General features: G+C 42.3%; 1 protein-coding gene across 1 annotated transcript in view; it reads left to right on the top strand.

Annotated features, from left to right (window-relative positions):
- Positions 1 to 17531, top strand: part of LOC128703243 (UDP-glycosyltransferase UGT5-like) — a 112860-nt gene that overhangs the window by 60700 nt on the left and 34629 nt on the right. The gene's annotated exons all lie outside the window — the stretch shown is intronic.

Below are 17531 nucleotides of genomic sequence, written 5' to 3'. Positions count from 1 at the left end.
CTCCTCAGCCTCCTTGCATTTTGTTGCTACATATTCCATCATCTCATTAACTGGCTTCCCTGCCAGTTCTCTGTCCCACTGAACCCCGTTCAGGAAGTTCCTCATTCCTATGTAGTCCCCTTTCTTGTAGTTTGGCTTCATTCGTCTTGGCCTTCCTGCTTCTCCTTCCACTTGTAGCTCTACTGTGTATTCGAAGCTTAAAACCACATGGTCAGTGGCCCCAAGGGGTCTTTCATATGTGATGTCCTCGATATCTGCACTACTCAAGGTGAATACTAAGTCCAGCCTTGCTGGTTCATCCTCTCCTCTCTCTCTTGTAGTGTCCCTTACGTGTTGGCACATGAAATTTTCCAGTACCACCTCCATCATCTTAGCCCTCCATGTATCTTGGCCCCCATGTGTTTGTGTGTGTGTGTGTGTGTGTGTGTGTGTGTGTGTGTGTGTGTGTGTGTGTGTATGTGTGTGTATGTGTGTCTGTGTGTGCATGTGTGTGTGTGTGTATGTATGTGTATGTGTATGTGTGTGTGTGTGTGTGTGTGTGTGTGTGTGTGTGTGTGTGTGTGTGTGTGTGTGTGTGTGTGTGTGTGTGTGTGTGTGTGTACACACTGATAGACAAGACAATGTGTTGGACGGACAGTGCAACTTCACAGTCCTTGAGGAGTCATTACCTCACGTGGCATCCACGAGTGAGTGGTATATGTTCATTATGTAAGGAAGAGAGTAGAATCTCTCAAACCCGACAACAGTGGAAAGATGGCCAGAATCCTGAACATGATTTGATAAAAAAAATGCTGTGGTTCAAAGCTGGCCAACGCTGTTGCTGGCTTTAGTGGAGGTGAAGAAATAACATTGAACAGTAGTCCGATTAAGGAATACACTAGTGGGAAAATGGGAGGTCTTGAAAAGTTGCCCATGTCCATGCTCATTGCCTGAACACAGGCACGTCCAGGTACTCAGCAGTACACGATTCCCTTGCGTTTACTAGAAATACGACATAAAAGCTATATGCGAAGGACACAAGGGGACATAAGGGGAGTCGAATTTCTGGAAAGTTTGTAACTCACTCTAGGAGTGCGAAACAACTGTGAATGACGAGGCGGACGTAGTCGTAGTGAGGATGATAGAAGTGAGAATTGTATATAACCGCACTGTGAAAATATTTGCTAATTCAGGAAATACAGCTTGTGCCCTAACCTATCGAGGGATTTAGAATCACCGGCAAACATTACAATAGCATGAGACTGAGACTGGAAATGATCAAGAGTGAACATATAGTAGAAGGCAAGTGAGCTTACACACATGGAAGTGAGGAAGAGCAAACAAGAATCATCGGAACTTCCCAGGAAGGGAAGGGAAAAAGTAAGACGCAGGGAGAACTTAAAGGTGAAGTAAATTAAGGGAAGACATGAGACAGCAATTTCGGAGAGGACATGAGGCACTGCCAAGTACCTGAGAGGAAGAGAAAGGGTAGGGCTTAGTCATGGTTGTATTTTACTTGGGTAAAATACGTTGTGCCACTATTTTTGATATGATGAAACTCTGTGTATTATGAATGATCGTACTGCTGGTAACGATGAGTGATGACTAAACATGTAAAGTAAAAGGACACAAGTGCAACTAATGTGACATTTTATTGTGGCAACATTTCGCTCTCCAGGAGCTTTGTCAAGCCGTTTCAAACAATACATGTATGTATGTATGTATGTATGTATGTATGTATGTATGTATGTATGTATGTATGTATGTATGTATAATGTTCGCCAAGACCGTGGTCCTGGCACGGGTCTCAATCTTGCGATGACCCGTCTCTGGCTCCCGAGGGAGAAAGGTTTCTACAATGATGCGACGTATGCTGCTGGTCAGTTCATCTGGTGCATCTCATAATCGACAACACTGTATGTACTCCTAACTGTGGACACTAGCGAGGAGGAGGATATGTCGTTATCACGGGCAACAGCTTGTCTGGTTCGTTGACTCCATGGTACACTAGTGTGGCCACAGTCGTTTCTGGGTCCTCTTCGGGAGGGGATATCAGTGTTAGTTGCCTGCGCAGTGTGTCAGTAACTTCGCACTCCAGAAGATAGTATGTTAGGGGGCGCTGGACAACGTGCTGACAGTACTGGCACATCTCCTGATCAGCCTTATCTACCATCATCTTGGCTGTGAGAAAGCCCAAACGAAGCCGATGGATGGCGGTACACTGCGCTCTGGACCAGCTTCTATCATATGGAGGGGGTTCTCCCCGAGTCGCTGTTCGGTACCACTGTTGAGATGGGGTATCACCTAAGACCTCTTCCATAAGTTTCGTTGCTCTGGCAGCCATCAGTTTGATTTCTCGTAGGCTGATGGGGACAGTAATCCCAACATGTGGGAAAACGCATTGATTGCAGAGGTGGAGTCAACGTGTATGACAGGTCGGAGTCGATGTCATAGGGTGTGTGACAATGCCTGATGAATCGCCACCAGCTCAGCTTGAAGGATCGTGCAGTGGTCAGGGAGTCGCCAGCCTTGTGTGTGACCATTGTGGTACAGTCCAGCTGCTGCTCTCTTCCTGTCAGGGTCGACGGAACCATCTGTGAAATACACTGCACATGTGCGTCCCTCTGCCAGTGCTATGCTTGTTTCAGCATGATTACTGAGGGTGTCTTGACTGCAGAGACGCTTAGAGATAGGCAGTTGCATGACGCAAACATCGGCCGGATCTGGGCGCCAGGGAGGTGGTGGATGATATCCAGCAACAGGAACGTCACAACTCTTCTCAAGGAGTAGTTGTATAGGCTGCAGCTTCCGCCCAGCAGCACAAAACGAACGGATCCAGGAGTAGTCCGTGAAGAGAGTTGGATCTTGTGTCATGGTTGTCAATATCCGTCTTCTTAGTGGAGGGGGGGGGTACCTTGCTGCCGATACAGAATCGTGGCTGCTTTGCAGGCGTTTATGTATCTTACTCTGTCAGCCAAGGAAGGAAGCCGGTCCTCAGATCTGAGACATGCTGTTTTGGTCCAGATGGGGGCCCCAAGAATAGTTCTTATCGCCTGGTTTTGTACGACCTCCACCCTTTGCCTGCTCTGCGGGAAGAGATGAGCTAACGCTGGTGCACCGTAGTCAATGAGCGAGCGTATAGTTTGTATATAGTACAAGCGATGTACATCTTTGCTTGCCCCTGCACGATGCCTCGTCATGGCTCTCATGGCGTTGAGTCTGAGTAGAGCACGGGATCTGACATACTCGGCCTGTTTCTGAAAGGTCAGCTTTTTATCAATGTAGATTCCCAAGTATAGGTAGGAGCCTGTCCACTCAAGTTCTATATCCTGAATACGTAATCTATTCACAGGATCTGGTCCCTTGAACATGATTACAAGAGGCCTAGTTCCTTGCAGGACTGCGTAATTAGGTCAAAAGCTCTCTGAGCCTGTCGCTCCAAATTGCCTTTCCCATTCACTATGGGTGCAAGATCATCAGCATAGCTGAGTAGCTGCGTACCACTATGAAAGGGAAGGCTCACACGTTCCTGCATAAGGACGTTAAACAGGGTAGGACTGAGCACACCTCCTTGTGGCGTGCCGTTTTCCAGGGTTTTAAAGGAAGAGTAGTATCCCTGAAAGCTGACACAGGCCTGCCTGCCCCTAAGGTAGGACTCTATCCAGGCCAGGAGGCGTCCTTTGATCCCCTTCCGAGCTAGTATTGCTAGGATTGTTGTGGGACTGGCTAGCTCAAATGCCTTCTCAAGGTCGAGGTAGACGACGATACTAGATTTTTTTGTTACTATCAGCAATCTGGCTTAGTAGGGTGGTTATGCACTCTGCTCTGAGGTTATGTGTACCTCATCCAGCACTTGTTGGTGTACCTCCCAGTTCTGATTTCCTGGAGTCCTACCGGTTTCCACTGTAAATAATTCTTTAAATCTCGTGCTCACCTCACATACCTCTTGGTCGTTTCTTGTGAGCTCCCCATCATCCTTCCCCAGTCTGATTACCTGGTCCTTGACTGTTGTTTTCCTCCTGATGTGGCTATACAACAGCTTCGGGTCAGACTTGACTTTCAATGCTATGTCATTTTCGAATTGTCGCTGAGCCTCCCTTCTTATCTGTGCATATTCGTTTCTGGCTCTTTTGCTGATCTCTCTATTTTCCTGGGTCCTTTGTCTTCTGTGTGTGTGTGTGTGTGTGTGTGTGTGTGTGTGTGTGTGTGTGTGTGTGTGTGTGTGTGTGTGTGTGTGTGTGTGTGTGTGTGTGTGTGTGTGTGTGTGTGTGTGTGTATGCGCTCGCGCAGGCGCAGAAGAACCAAAGTGGCTACATGTACATAATGCTGCCTGAGAAACCGGGCATGACATAGTACACGTACTGGTGCCTGAGAAACCGGGCATGACATAGTACACGTACTGGTGCCTGAGAAACCGGGCATGACATAGTACACGTACTGGTGCCTGAGAAACCGGGCATGACATAGTACACGTACTGGTGCCTGAGAAACCGGGCATGACATAGTACACGTACTGGTGCCTGAGAAACCGGGCATGACATAGTACACGTACTGGTGCCTGAGAAACCGGGCATGACATAGTACACGTACTGGTGCCTGAGAAACCGGGCATGACATAGTACACGTACTGGTGCCTGAGAAACCGGGCATGACATAGTACACGTACTGGTGCATGAGAAACCGGGCATGACATAGTACACGTACTGGTGCATGAGAAACCGGGCATGACATAGTACACGTACTGGTGCCTGAGAAACCGGGCATGACATAGTACACGTACTGGTGCCTGAGAAACCGGGCATGACATAGTACACGTACTGGTGCCTGAGAAACTGTCCTCCACATTTTTATAATGCTTGTAAAAATCCATAATCGAAAATTCATGATACGTCCTGCACTGCAAGACGTAAGCAACCAGCCTTTTTATTATAATTTCGGCATTGTCAAATAATTATACAAATATAGGTTAATATATGTTCACCTACTAATATAAATATATATAAATATAATATATATATATATATATATATATATATATATATATATATATATATATATATATATATATATATATATATATATATATATATATATATATATATATATATATATATACATTAATCCTAATGGAAATGATTTATATCAGGTGAATACCCGGGGTCTTTTGCTTCACGCTCGCTCTTTCATGAACACTTCCATTCCTATTCTCATGCGCTTATAGTGTACACTAATGGTTCTTAGTCCCCTGATGGCGTTGGATATGCAACAGTTATTCCTGACAATATCATCAGACTAGATTCAGTCAGTATTTTCACAGCAGAAATGTATGCAATTCTCATAGCTATCATGCACATTGCTTCGATATCTACATTGCCATTCGTAGCTGTCAAAATCTTACAGTGAATTAAAGGCTCTCATGAAATTTGACTCCCCCTCATCCCATTGTCCTTCGCAATCGACTTTGGTTATTCCGTATTTGTAGTAAACGTAAGACGTCACTCTTTGTGTAAATGCTGGTAGAATTACCGACAACGTGTAAAGTTAAAGTGCAACTAATGTGATATTTTTTGTGGCAACTTTTCGCTCTCCAGGAGCCTTGTCAAGCCGTTACAAACAATACATGGATACAGTGGGTATATATAGGCTTAGAGTGAGGTGTAATACTAGTGGTAGTAGTAGCAGTATTAGTGATATAAGTTGTAGTAGTAGTAGTAGTAGTAGTAATAGTAGTAGTAGTAGTAGTAGTAGTATGGTTGAACAATCAACTTGCACATAAGTAAAAGAATATGAAAGCTATTACTTGGGTATCATAAAAATAGGTTAGACAAATATTTCTGTTGGAGGTTGGATTAGAGGCGGCCTGTTTCAGCGTTCATCCTCTGTAATGTGATGACAGGGTTTATTGTTTTCAGGAGGATTCTTGCTAAGACTTCAGAGATGGTGAAGCTGCCTATGTTTTATTGAATTGTATTAGAAACAGCGATTAGTGCTGATTCAAGGCACTTGCGTCTGCGGAAATTAGTTTCTTTGATCACTAATCAGGCGTCCTTGAATTTCCTGAGATGATTGGTGGAATTTCGGTGTTGCACGCAGGCGTTGTTCAATTTATCATTCCTACATGCATAAATGTGTTCATTGAGGCGTGTTTCGAGGTTTCTTGCTGTTTCACCTACATAAATCCTGTCGCAGCCTCCACAGGGTACAGTGTAAACCCCTGCGTTGACTGGTTCATGGTGTTTGGGTTTTGTCCTGGTTAGATCCTTTATTTAAGTGCTGGAAGCGATGGCGACTCTAGTGTTAGCTTGTGCAAGTACTTTAGAAACGTTCAATGCAACCTGGCTGTTGGGAAGAATTATAACTTTGTTAGGAGTAGTGTTGGTGCGTGGAGAATTAAAGATCTGAAGAACTCTTTTCTTGCAATCTTTGGTGAAAAAGGAAGGAAAATGTAAATCAGTGAAGGTTTGGTATATACATTCCTCGTCAAGAAACTCAGGGCTACAAATTCGGTATGCTCTTAGGAAAAAGCCAATGTTGATGCCTCTTTTGGTCTTAATATCTTGACTGAAATTGAAGTGTGTGAGATCATTTTTATTTGTAGGTTTCCTGTAAACTTGAAATCTTAGGTTATCTACTTTGTGAATGAGGACGTCTAGAAAAGGTAACTTGTCATTGGAATCTTCTTCTAGTGCAACCTGGATCTCCGGTTCAACTGCGTTGAGCCTTGCCTGAAGATTCCGTGCATCGAAACGTTTGAGAGTTATTACGAGGTCGTCGTCCACGTAACGTAACGAAGTGACGCTTGAGGGGATGATGATGGCGAAGTGTTCATGAGACTTGTTCATGAGACACCTCTAGGTGTCTCATGAACAAGTTGGCTAAGACGGCACTGTAAACGTCTACAATGAAGATAACCAGATGTTGCACAAATGTCTTAACCTGCAAGTTGATTGTTCTACCATATTGTATTACTACTACAACTTATATCACTACTACTGTCAGTAGTATTACACCTCACTCTAAGCCTATATATACCCTCTGTGTCCATGTATTGTTTGTAACGGCTTGATAAAGCTCCTGGAGAGCGAAACGTTGCCAGATTAAAATGTCACATTAATTGTACTTGTGTCCTTTTACTTTACATAACGTCAGTCTTTGCTGGGCACATCAATGTCCGGGGTAATGAACAAGCAGACTCAGTCTCTCATTCAGCTATTTATGGTATCCCAATTTTCCACAGGATTATTCCTTATTTTATTTTTTCAGTGGTTTCTCTACAGCTGCATAACTGAAGGCAACCACGCTGGTCCGAGATGTGCTGGTGCGTTTTGGGTGCTCTGATATGAACAATCCACCATGTCCCTTATACAAGGATGGCTAGGTTGCGTGTAGGGCCTGGGCAGAATACAGTAAAGACACGGCTGACTAGACAGCGGTTTGTTGTATATGTGGGTTACACCAGGCAGAGTATATCGAGGTAGCCAGAGCCAGGTCCCATGAAGAGGACAGATGCATATGGTGCAGCGACATGCCATGGACGTCCTAAAGTCTGGGTACACCGAAATCTCATATACATACCTTGCTGATAAATTAGACACATGTGCAACTCTTGGGTATCTTTATTGAGGAAACGTTTCGCCACACAGTGGCTTCATCAGTCCATACGTAGGAGAAACTTGAACAGGAGGAGAATGAGGTAATCAGTCCCTCAACCTTGAGTCGATATGTTCAGTCTCAATAAAGATACCCAAGAGTTGCACATGTGTCTAATTTATCAACATGTCGGTTCTCTGAACCATTCATCTACACATACCTTGCTGAAAGTCCAACCTTTGATGAAGGCTCTCTCTTTGTCTCTCTAACAAACACTAACTTATTGCATCAACTGTGATTTCCCTTTTCCTTTTTGCACTGTCTACTACCCCTACCAACTCTTTCCCCCTAATATTCCTGCCCTTCATTCTCATAACTTTTACACATTTCTCCTTTCACACAGTACTACCTGCAGTGCTGTATAACCCTTTCGGGTTATTATTGTTATTCTTATTTATTAGTTATTATTATTATTATTAATATTTTGCTCCCAGTACAATAAATAAATGAAAGGAATCCAATAAAATGCGTGACTGCAAATATGAAGAAATATCACAGTGCTTGCATATGCTTTCTTGTGCTTACACACATATATTCCTCTGTAGATGTGTGCGTAGGCACATGAAAGCACTCAGCATTTTTTCCTATTTTCACTGTGGTATTTTTTTCTCATTTAATAACGTATATGTGATCGGTGCTTCAGCAAGAAGGATGTATAGAAACGTAGTGGGAGTTACTGTCTGATGTCAGTAATTTAAGAGAGGAAAATGCTAGTGTTATAGTTAAGACAGCAGTAACAATGATGCCGATGGTCATATACACAATATATATTTTGATGAAGATACTGAATCCACGTGCGTCACGGTTGCATATTAATAACATTACAGTTTTCAACCTTTTATTTTTTTGTTGCAACGCTCACCGGGCCATCCACAGCACCTTATTATAAAATTAAGCATTTTATTTATTCTCAAAAAAAATCACAAACTTATAATAGAAACCTGATGTAAATGTAAGGAACAAGTGTTGTTAGTGTTTTATAATAAGTGAAATCAAGTTCAACAATTGATGATGCACATTTATTCACATACAAACAGATATTTGATAACTAGTTAAAAAGTTGCGTAAATAATAGTTGGGTATTATGAGAGGTTACGTCAACCTGCGTCACTGGGCGTCAGAGTCGAGTACTTTACTTCATGGATAGGTAAGGGGCTCATGTATTGTAACGTCTTTTTAACGTTTATGTTATTTTACATACTATATATTAATATTAGAAAATATATTTCCATATCTGTAACATACTTGTAACCGGTTTCGAGGGTCTTCCACCGTCTTCAAGCTTGTTGATTGCTTGGTTCACCAGACTGTTTCTTCTAGAAGCCCACAAACCTACATAGCGATAGCATTCTGCCTGATCTGGCATTTTCGGCAGGTTGTTACTCAGTGCGGTATTGAAAAATTCCAGCTTTAATCCGGTAACATTTCACTTGTAGACGAGTCGTGTCCGACGGATGATGGTGTAGCGTTCTCTAATTGTGCTTATGACACAAAAGTTTTTCACCGAATTTATTCTAAAGCATATTTACTTCTGTGTCTCTCACTCCAGCAAGTGTAGATGTAAGATCCATCTTCCAAGTATCTTCCAGGTTCCATTAAGCGTTTGCAGTATTTTACTCTTAAGAAATCGCTGATATTTGCTACGCATTCTTTCAATAACTCCAAAATTGCATTATTAATCTTATATACAGCAAACATTTCATATATTGCATTTTTGGAAGGTCTTCATATTTAAAGCTTTGGGCAAAATATTAATACATTATTTGAATTTCTAAAATTTGAGTTTCGATCTGTTTTCATTCTAAACGCAATATTAAAACCAATAGTCAGTAATTGAACAAGTGCAGAAAGAACCTTAGAAAGTAAACTTGATCCCCTTCTTCTCTTCTATGTACAGTTTTTATCCATCCTAAAAATTTTCGATTTTTTTTTAAAAAATTTTCGTTTATATTAACAGCATCCATCAACAGCCTTGACCGAATATCCTTTATAAGATGATTTCCACATATATAATCCTTTTATATGAAATAAATGTTAATGCCTTTGCGTGGCAAGTCAGGAGAATAGTTTGTGTCGAAGGTGCATTATCTGATCTTGAGTTCTTTTTTGAAAATTATTTGCCTAATGCTTAGATTTTACACACATGACAGGAAAAAAAGACTTAATTAGTGCAACTATTAAAGCAAAGAGGTATTCATAAACGAGTGTCGGACCAAAAAACTTAAGTGGGAGAATAATAACAAAATCCACTAATACTGTAGTCAGGTGAGGCGAAGCAGGAGGAGGCGGGGTCATAGTAGTACCATCCACTTATCTAAGTAGGTCTTCGTCCAAAGGTTGGACAAGTATTTACTACAGTATATAAGCCACTTCTACGGCCCTATGCTGTACTTCCTATAAGACTGATGGACTAAACACATCGACTCCAGGCTGAGGGACTGATTACCTCAAACTCCTCCTCTCCTTACACCCTTCTAATTTGTATTGGACTGATGAAGCTACTGTGTGGCGAAACGTTTCCTTAATAAAGATTCCCATGTGTTGCATAAGTGTCTCAATCTTCTACCAGTGCAATATTTGATCCTAATAGTTGTTCATAAAAAATGTATAACTTGTTATAGAAATTATTTCTTTTTCAATATTTTTTAACTAATATTACTTGTTTAAATTTTGTTCGACACCATATATACTATCAGTCCATTTTACTTTTGTAAAATTGATCACTATATTCTATTGTTTTATTTTTAATTTACCATTACTTGCTTACTATTATAAACTATTAGTATAGACCTGATAACCAGTGCAATATTATATTGTCAAACTTGTGCCATAATAATCCCTGTATTTTATAGTTACTTATTTTAATCAATTATTATAAACTATTATTTTTGTTTTCTCTTATTTTCTTCTGTAACTACTATTACCTGAAGACTTAATTTAGTTATTACTTCCACTACTAAGCAATTTTATTGTGCTCAGTGAACTTCTATTCTTAATCTACAACTTTTGTCAAACTCTAAAATAATAACAGTTCAATATTAAATCATCAAATCTGTGCCATATTAAGAGTAAACTGTATTCCGTATTTTTTAAAAAACTACTTGTAACAGTCTATTAGTAAGATAAATTAGTTTAGTATCATAATTATTAAGTTTAACATAATACTTTATTCAAAAGTGTAGATAAAGTGTCGCTTTCAGCCTCATAATTACAAGCACTGATCCTGATATCAACGACTTTCACGAATCAAACAGCAACTCTAATTATTTTACAGCAGACCAAGCAAAGATATTACTCAGAGCCAACAATAACATAACTATCTTTAATTACAATGTCAGATCTTCGAGCAAACATTACGATGACCTCACAGCATTTCTCAATTCCCTGCATACCAGTATGTCATTCATCACACTCACAGTACCTGTAGTACCTGGCTAAAGCCTGATACTACAGATGGCTATGCCATTCCTGGTTACACAGCCATACACAACTGTAGGACAGAACAGCAAGGGGAGAAGGGGGTGGAACAGCTATATACTACTCATATCAATTTGAATGTATCAATAATTGCACAAGGGATGAACATGGGGAATATGTTATAGCTAAATTTAAATCAAAAGACCTGCAAAAACCCCTCACAGTGACAAACATCTACAGAGTACCACAGCCAAACATTAACCATTTTAGTGAAAAATTAGGAAACATGATAACTGATGCACATATAAACACAGACCACTTGCTGCTCACAGGAGAGTCCAACATAACTCTACTACATGACCAGGACGCACAAGTAACTGAATTCACAAACATTATGAGCAACTGCCTGTTGTTACCATCAATAACAAAACCTACAAGAATCTCCGGGACTAGTACCTCCTTTTAGACCACATCTGGACTACCCTACTTTTCTCATAACCAACTTAGGTAAATTGCCCCAAGACACTACTAAAGTTACCTTCAGGCTATATAACGAGGCAGCTGTTAATTACTTTATAACAGCTATGAATATCGTCGACTGGCATAATGAGCTTGAAACATATACAGATACGAATGAATGTATTAATAATTTTCAAAAACAAACCCACTACCTCTATAACAAGCATTGCCCTAAAAAACTAAACAGATCACAGCTAAGAGACTGAACAGTCCCTGGCTAACACCCAGCATCTTTAAATTCATTAACACAAAGCACCTATATGAAAACCAGTACAGAATGGGTCAAATAACTAGAGACCAGTCTAAACGTTACTCGTCAATCCTTACCAGCCTGATAAGGTCAAAAAAATTGTATTATAAAAACAGATTACATAACATAAAAGGTGATATGAATAAGACCTGGAAAACCCTATCCGAAATTCTAGGAACTAAAAAGATATCCAAAACAAAACACTCAAATAAACAAAATCAGACGAACCCCTACTCTCACCAACTGAAACAGCAAACAGACTCAATGTTTCTTCTCCACCATAGGAAAGAATCTAATTAATTTTACTTCATTTACCTCACAATGACATGTTCGCATCCAGATAAAGCTGAAACATTTCTAAAATACATATTACAATACGGAAGATTCATTATTAACAAAAACCCAGAGCCAGTTACAAGTTGTATTCAGTTGCAGGAAATGAAAAAGCAGCCACCTCTCCGTTTTAGTTCCGGGTATATTACGTGACTGTAGGCAGATATTCAGTCATGCAAAATAGCTGAAAGCTGCTCACAGCATCATACATACATTCACACACACACACACACAGTCTCGTCAGTGCGTGCACGAGTCACGCCTTCCGTGCTCCGCGAATATAAGTGTTTTCGAGGGCTACCCAAGTGATCTGAAGGGTAGCTAAGTGTGTTAGGGTAGTGAACAATTCCTTGAAGTGATTTTTAATCTGCCTGAGCCACATAAGTGATCTAGAAAGTAAAACGAGGTGCGCAGTCAGAGCGGGCAGGGCAGGCGACGTTGCCACGTGTCACCCAAGAAAGATAATAAGGTGAAACAATAGTGTGACCAGTGAGAGAAATACAGTGAATAGGGTACATTATATAACGAGAAGAAATTGAGGTGGATCTACGCCAGGACGTCTCATCGAGCTGGACGATCTACAGGCTGATACAACTGCATTGCAAGTACTGTATTCACCTATGCGTGGTTGTATGGGTGTGGGGTTTCAGGTTCCAATTAACCGCCAAGCTGATGGTGAATGGTCCAACTCTCATAGCATGATAAAAAATAGGCACTCAAGTATTCAATAAGGAATAGCAATTGGTAATCCATTGAACAAGGCGAGTAACTTACTATAAGCTAGGTGACAGGACAAGCATAAAGGGCAACATTGTAAGTAGGTGTGGGTCAAGTCCCAGGAGGGTGGGGGTGAGGTCACAAGAGGTTGTGGTCAGGCAAGCGACCACTGAGACTTCACATTACACTCCAACGCACAATTCACCTACTTTTCAGACACATAATAAATCCACACATAATTCCACACATAATTCCACACATAATTCCACACATAATTCCACACATAATTACACACACACACACACACACACACACACACACACACACATACTCACACACTCACACACACACACACACACACACACACCCACCCACCCACATATACAGACTCACACATATTCTCCCCCCTCCCCCACCAACTTCTCACTCCTTCCCCTGATCCCACCCCTCCCTCTTTCACCCTCCCCCTCCCCACCTCTCTCTCCTTCCCCCTCTCCCTCTCCCTCTCACCCACTTGCTTCTCCCTCCTTCCCACTCCCCATATTCTCCCCTAAATTCTCCTCCCCACCCATCTCCCACATAGCCACAGTTCCTCCTCTACCTTCCCCCCCCCACACTCTGACAAACACACTACTAACCTAACACACAGAATTATATAGGTTTCCCACTCTGAGGCAATGAAAATAAAACAAAAATGGGTTGCCAGAGAGCAGGAAGGAAAACCAAGGGACAGGAGGAGGAATCTGCAAAGGATGATTGGGCAGCAGAGCTCATAAAAAGGGAACATGAATGGGAAAAGAAACTAGAAGAACTTAGCATGAGAATGGAAGAGAGGATAGATATGGAAAGCAGGAAGTGGGAGGTGCATGTCAAAGCAGCAGAGGCTAGGATACAGAGTTTAGAAGAGGAACTGAAAAATCTGAAACAGCCTAAAGAACTAAAGAACATTTTGGGAATGACATCAGAGACTGCTACCTCAGTCACAAATAAGGGGACTGTAGGGAAAGAAGGAGCAAAACTGCATGTAGAAGCTCTATCAGAGAAGACTGTAGTAAATGAAAGAGCTAAGCTATATGTGGAAACCCTAACAGACCACAGCAGAGCCCAGGGAAAGCCGAGAAGGGAAAATGACAGGCCACTGAGCCCAAGTACATTAGCTAGTAAAACTGAAGAAAGGAAAGCTTCAATGGAGGAAATTAAATTGAATGAGTGGATACACAAGGATATTCAGTGGGAGAATGAAAGGGAGAGGTCAGTCTTTGTATGGGCTCCAGGAAGTTGAAGGAGAAACATATGAAGCAAAAAAAAAAAGGGAAAAAAAAGCAATTGAAAGCATCATAAAATCAATAGGAGAAGACGACATGACCCAGCTGGAAAACTTTCGAAGAATAGGGGGGTTTGCAAAAAGAAGAACCCAGCCAGTGAAAGTGACCTTCAAGGCAGAATCGACTCAGAACAGGATCCTGCAGGAGAAAGCACAATTAAGGGATATGCCAGCATACAGGAAGGTGTATCTCGACTGCGACAGAACACAAGAAGAAAGGCAGAAACTGAGAGAGATGGTACAAAGGCGAAAGGAGGAAAGAGAGGGGATGGAGGAGACAGACAGGAGATCCCAGACCCAGGAAGAAGATCAAATACAGCCTCCCTCACAACTTCCTATAGAAGCCCCCCAACCAGGTCAACCCCAGTGCAACCAAACACTCTAAACCAAAACAACCATGCCATATCCAATGCCCCCACCCACTGCATTACAAACTCCACCCCCACAGCAACCACCCATAGTTCCTTATCAGGTCTCCCACTTCCCCAACCCCAATATACCTCCCAGACCACAGTCTTAGAAAAGAAGTTGAAGGTGTGGTATACAAATGCAGATGGAATAACAAATAAGTATGAGGAGTGGCATGAAAGAATCAAGGAGACATCCCCAGACATAATAGCACTCACAGAAACAAAACTCACCAGAATAATTACAGATTCAATCTTTTCATCCGGATATCAATTCCTCAGGAAAGACAGAGGGAGGAGAAGGGGAGGAGGAGTTACACTGCTCATTAAAAATCAGTGGGGTTTTGAGAAAATGGAAGGAATGGATGACACGGGCGAAAGGGACTACTTAGTAGGAACAATCCAGTCTGAGGGACATAAGGTGATAATTGCAGTAATGTACAACCCACCACAGAACTCCAGAAGGCCAAGAGAAGAATACGATGAGAGCAACAGAGCAATGGTCGACACACTAGCCGAGGTGGCCAGAAGAGCACACATGGGGGGAGCAAAGTTACTAGTTATGGGTGATTTCAATCACAAGGAGATTGACTGGGAAAACCTGGAGCCCCATGGGGGTCCCGAAACATGGAGAGCCAAGATGATCGATGTGGTACTGGAAAACCTCATGCATCAACATGTTAGAGACACTACCAGAGAGAGAGGTGAGGATGATCCAGCAAGACTGGACGTTGTATTCACCTTGAGTAGTTCGGACATCGAGGATATCATGTATGACAGGCCCCTGGGAGCTAGTGATCATGTGGTTCTGTGCTTCGACTACATATTTGAGCTTCATGTGGAGAGAGTAGCAGGAATAGGTTGGGAAAAAACAAACTACAAAAGGGGGAACTACTCAGGCATGAGGAACTTCCTGCAAGACATTCAGTGGGAGAGGGAACTGACAGGAAAACCAGTACAAGAAATGATGGACTATGTGGCAACAAAATGTAAGGAGGCAGAGGAGAGGTTTGTTCCCAAGGGAAACAGAAATAATGGGAAGAACAGAACGAGTCCTTGGTTCACCCAAAGGTGTAGGGAGGCAAAAACTAGGTGTACTAGAGAATGGAAAAGGTACAGAAGACAGAGAACTCAGGAAAATAAAGAGATTAGCCGAAGAGCCAGAAACGAATATGCACAGATAAGAAGGGAGGCTCAGCGACAATATGAAAATGACATAGCATTGAAAGTCAAGTCTGACCCGAAGCTGTTGTATAGCCACATCAGGAGGAAAGCAACAGTCAAGGACCAGGTAATCAGACTGAGGAAGGGTAATGGGGAGTTCACAAGAAACCACCGGGAGGTATGTCAGGAGATCAACACGAGATTTAAAGAAGTATTTACAGTGGAAACCAGTAGGACTCCAGGGAATCAGAACAGGGGGGTACACCAGCAAGTGCTGGATGAGGGACATATAACCAAGGAGGAGGTGAAGAACCTGCTATGCAAACTTGACACCTCAAAGGCGGTGGGACCAGACAACATCTCTTCGTGGGTCCTTAAAGAGGGAGCAGAGAAACTGTGTGTGCCATTAACAAAGATCTTCAACACATCAATTGAAACTGAAGTATGGAAGATGGCAAATGTAGTCCCAATTTTTAAAAAGGGAGACAGACATGAGGCACTAAACTACAGACCTGTATCACTAACGTGTATAGTATGCAAAGTCATGGAGATCATCAGGAGGAGAGTGGTGGAGCACCTGCAAAGAAACAGGTGTATAACTGACAACAAGCACGGTTTCAGGGAAAGAAAATCCTGTGTCACAAACCTATTCGAGTTTTTTGACAAGGTGACAGAAGTAAGACAAGAGAGAGAGGGGTGGATCGACTGCATTTTTTTGGACTGCAAGAAGGCCTTAGACACAGTTCCTTTCAAGAGGTTATTGCAAAAGCTTGAGGATCAGGCACACGTAACAGGAAAGGCACTGCAATGGATCGGAGAATACCTGACAGGGAGGCAACAACGAGTTATGGTACGTGACGAGGTGTCAGAGTGGGCGCCTGTGACAAGCGGGGTTCCACAGGGGTCAGTCCTAGGACCTGTGCTGTTCTTGGTATATGTGAATGACATAACGGAAGGGATAGACTCAGAATTGTCCTTGTTTGCAGATGATGTGAAGTTAATAAGAAGAATGAAATTGGATGAGGATAAGGCAGGACCACAAAGAGACCTGGACAGGCTACAAGCCTGGTCCAGCAACTGGCTCCTTGAGTTTAACCCTGCCAAATGCAAAACCATGAAGATTGGGGAAGGGCAAAGGAGACCGCAGACACAATATAGTTTAGATGGCCAAAGACTGCAAACCTCACTCAAGGAAAAAGATCTGGGGGAGAGCATAACACCGAGCATATCTCCTGAGGTGCACATCAATCAGATAACTGCTGCAGCATACGGGGCGCCTGGCAAACCTACGGATAGCGTTCCGATACCTCAGTAAGGATTCGTTCAAGACTCTGTATACCATTTACGTCAGGCCCATACTGGAGTATGCAGCACCAGTTTGGAATCCACACCTGGTCAAGCACGTCAAGAAATTAGAGAAAGTGCAAAGGTTTGCAACAAGACTAGTCCCGGAGCTACGGGGATTGTCCTACGAAGAAAGGTTGAGGGAAATCGGCCTGACCACACTGGAGGAGAGGAGGGTCAGGGGAGACATGATAACGACATATAAAATACTGCGCGGAATAGACAAGGTGGACAAAGACGGGATGTTCCAGATACACAAATAACCAGCACATAAAAGAGAGAAGCTTACGACGACGTTTCGGTCCGACTTGGACCATTGACAAAGTCACACTAACCAGAGGAGGAGCACAGATGGGACACAGACACAAGAGGTCACAATTGGAAGTTGAAGACTCAGATGAATCAAAGGGATGTTAGGAAGTATTTC

The sequence above is a fragment of the Cherax quadricarinatus genome, chromosome 9 (assembly GCF_038502225.1).
Source record: "Cherax quadricarinatus isolate ZL_2023a chromosome 9, ASM3850222v1, whole genome shotgun sequence".
Taxonomy (NCBI): Eukaryota; Metazoa; Arthropoda; class Malacostraca; order Decapoda; family Parastacidae; genus Cherax; species Cherax quadricarinatus.
Note: the sequence above shows the minus strand (reverse complement) of the source record. Positions and strands in the feature narration are given on the sequence as shown.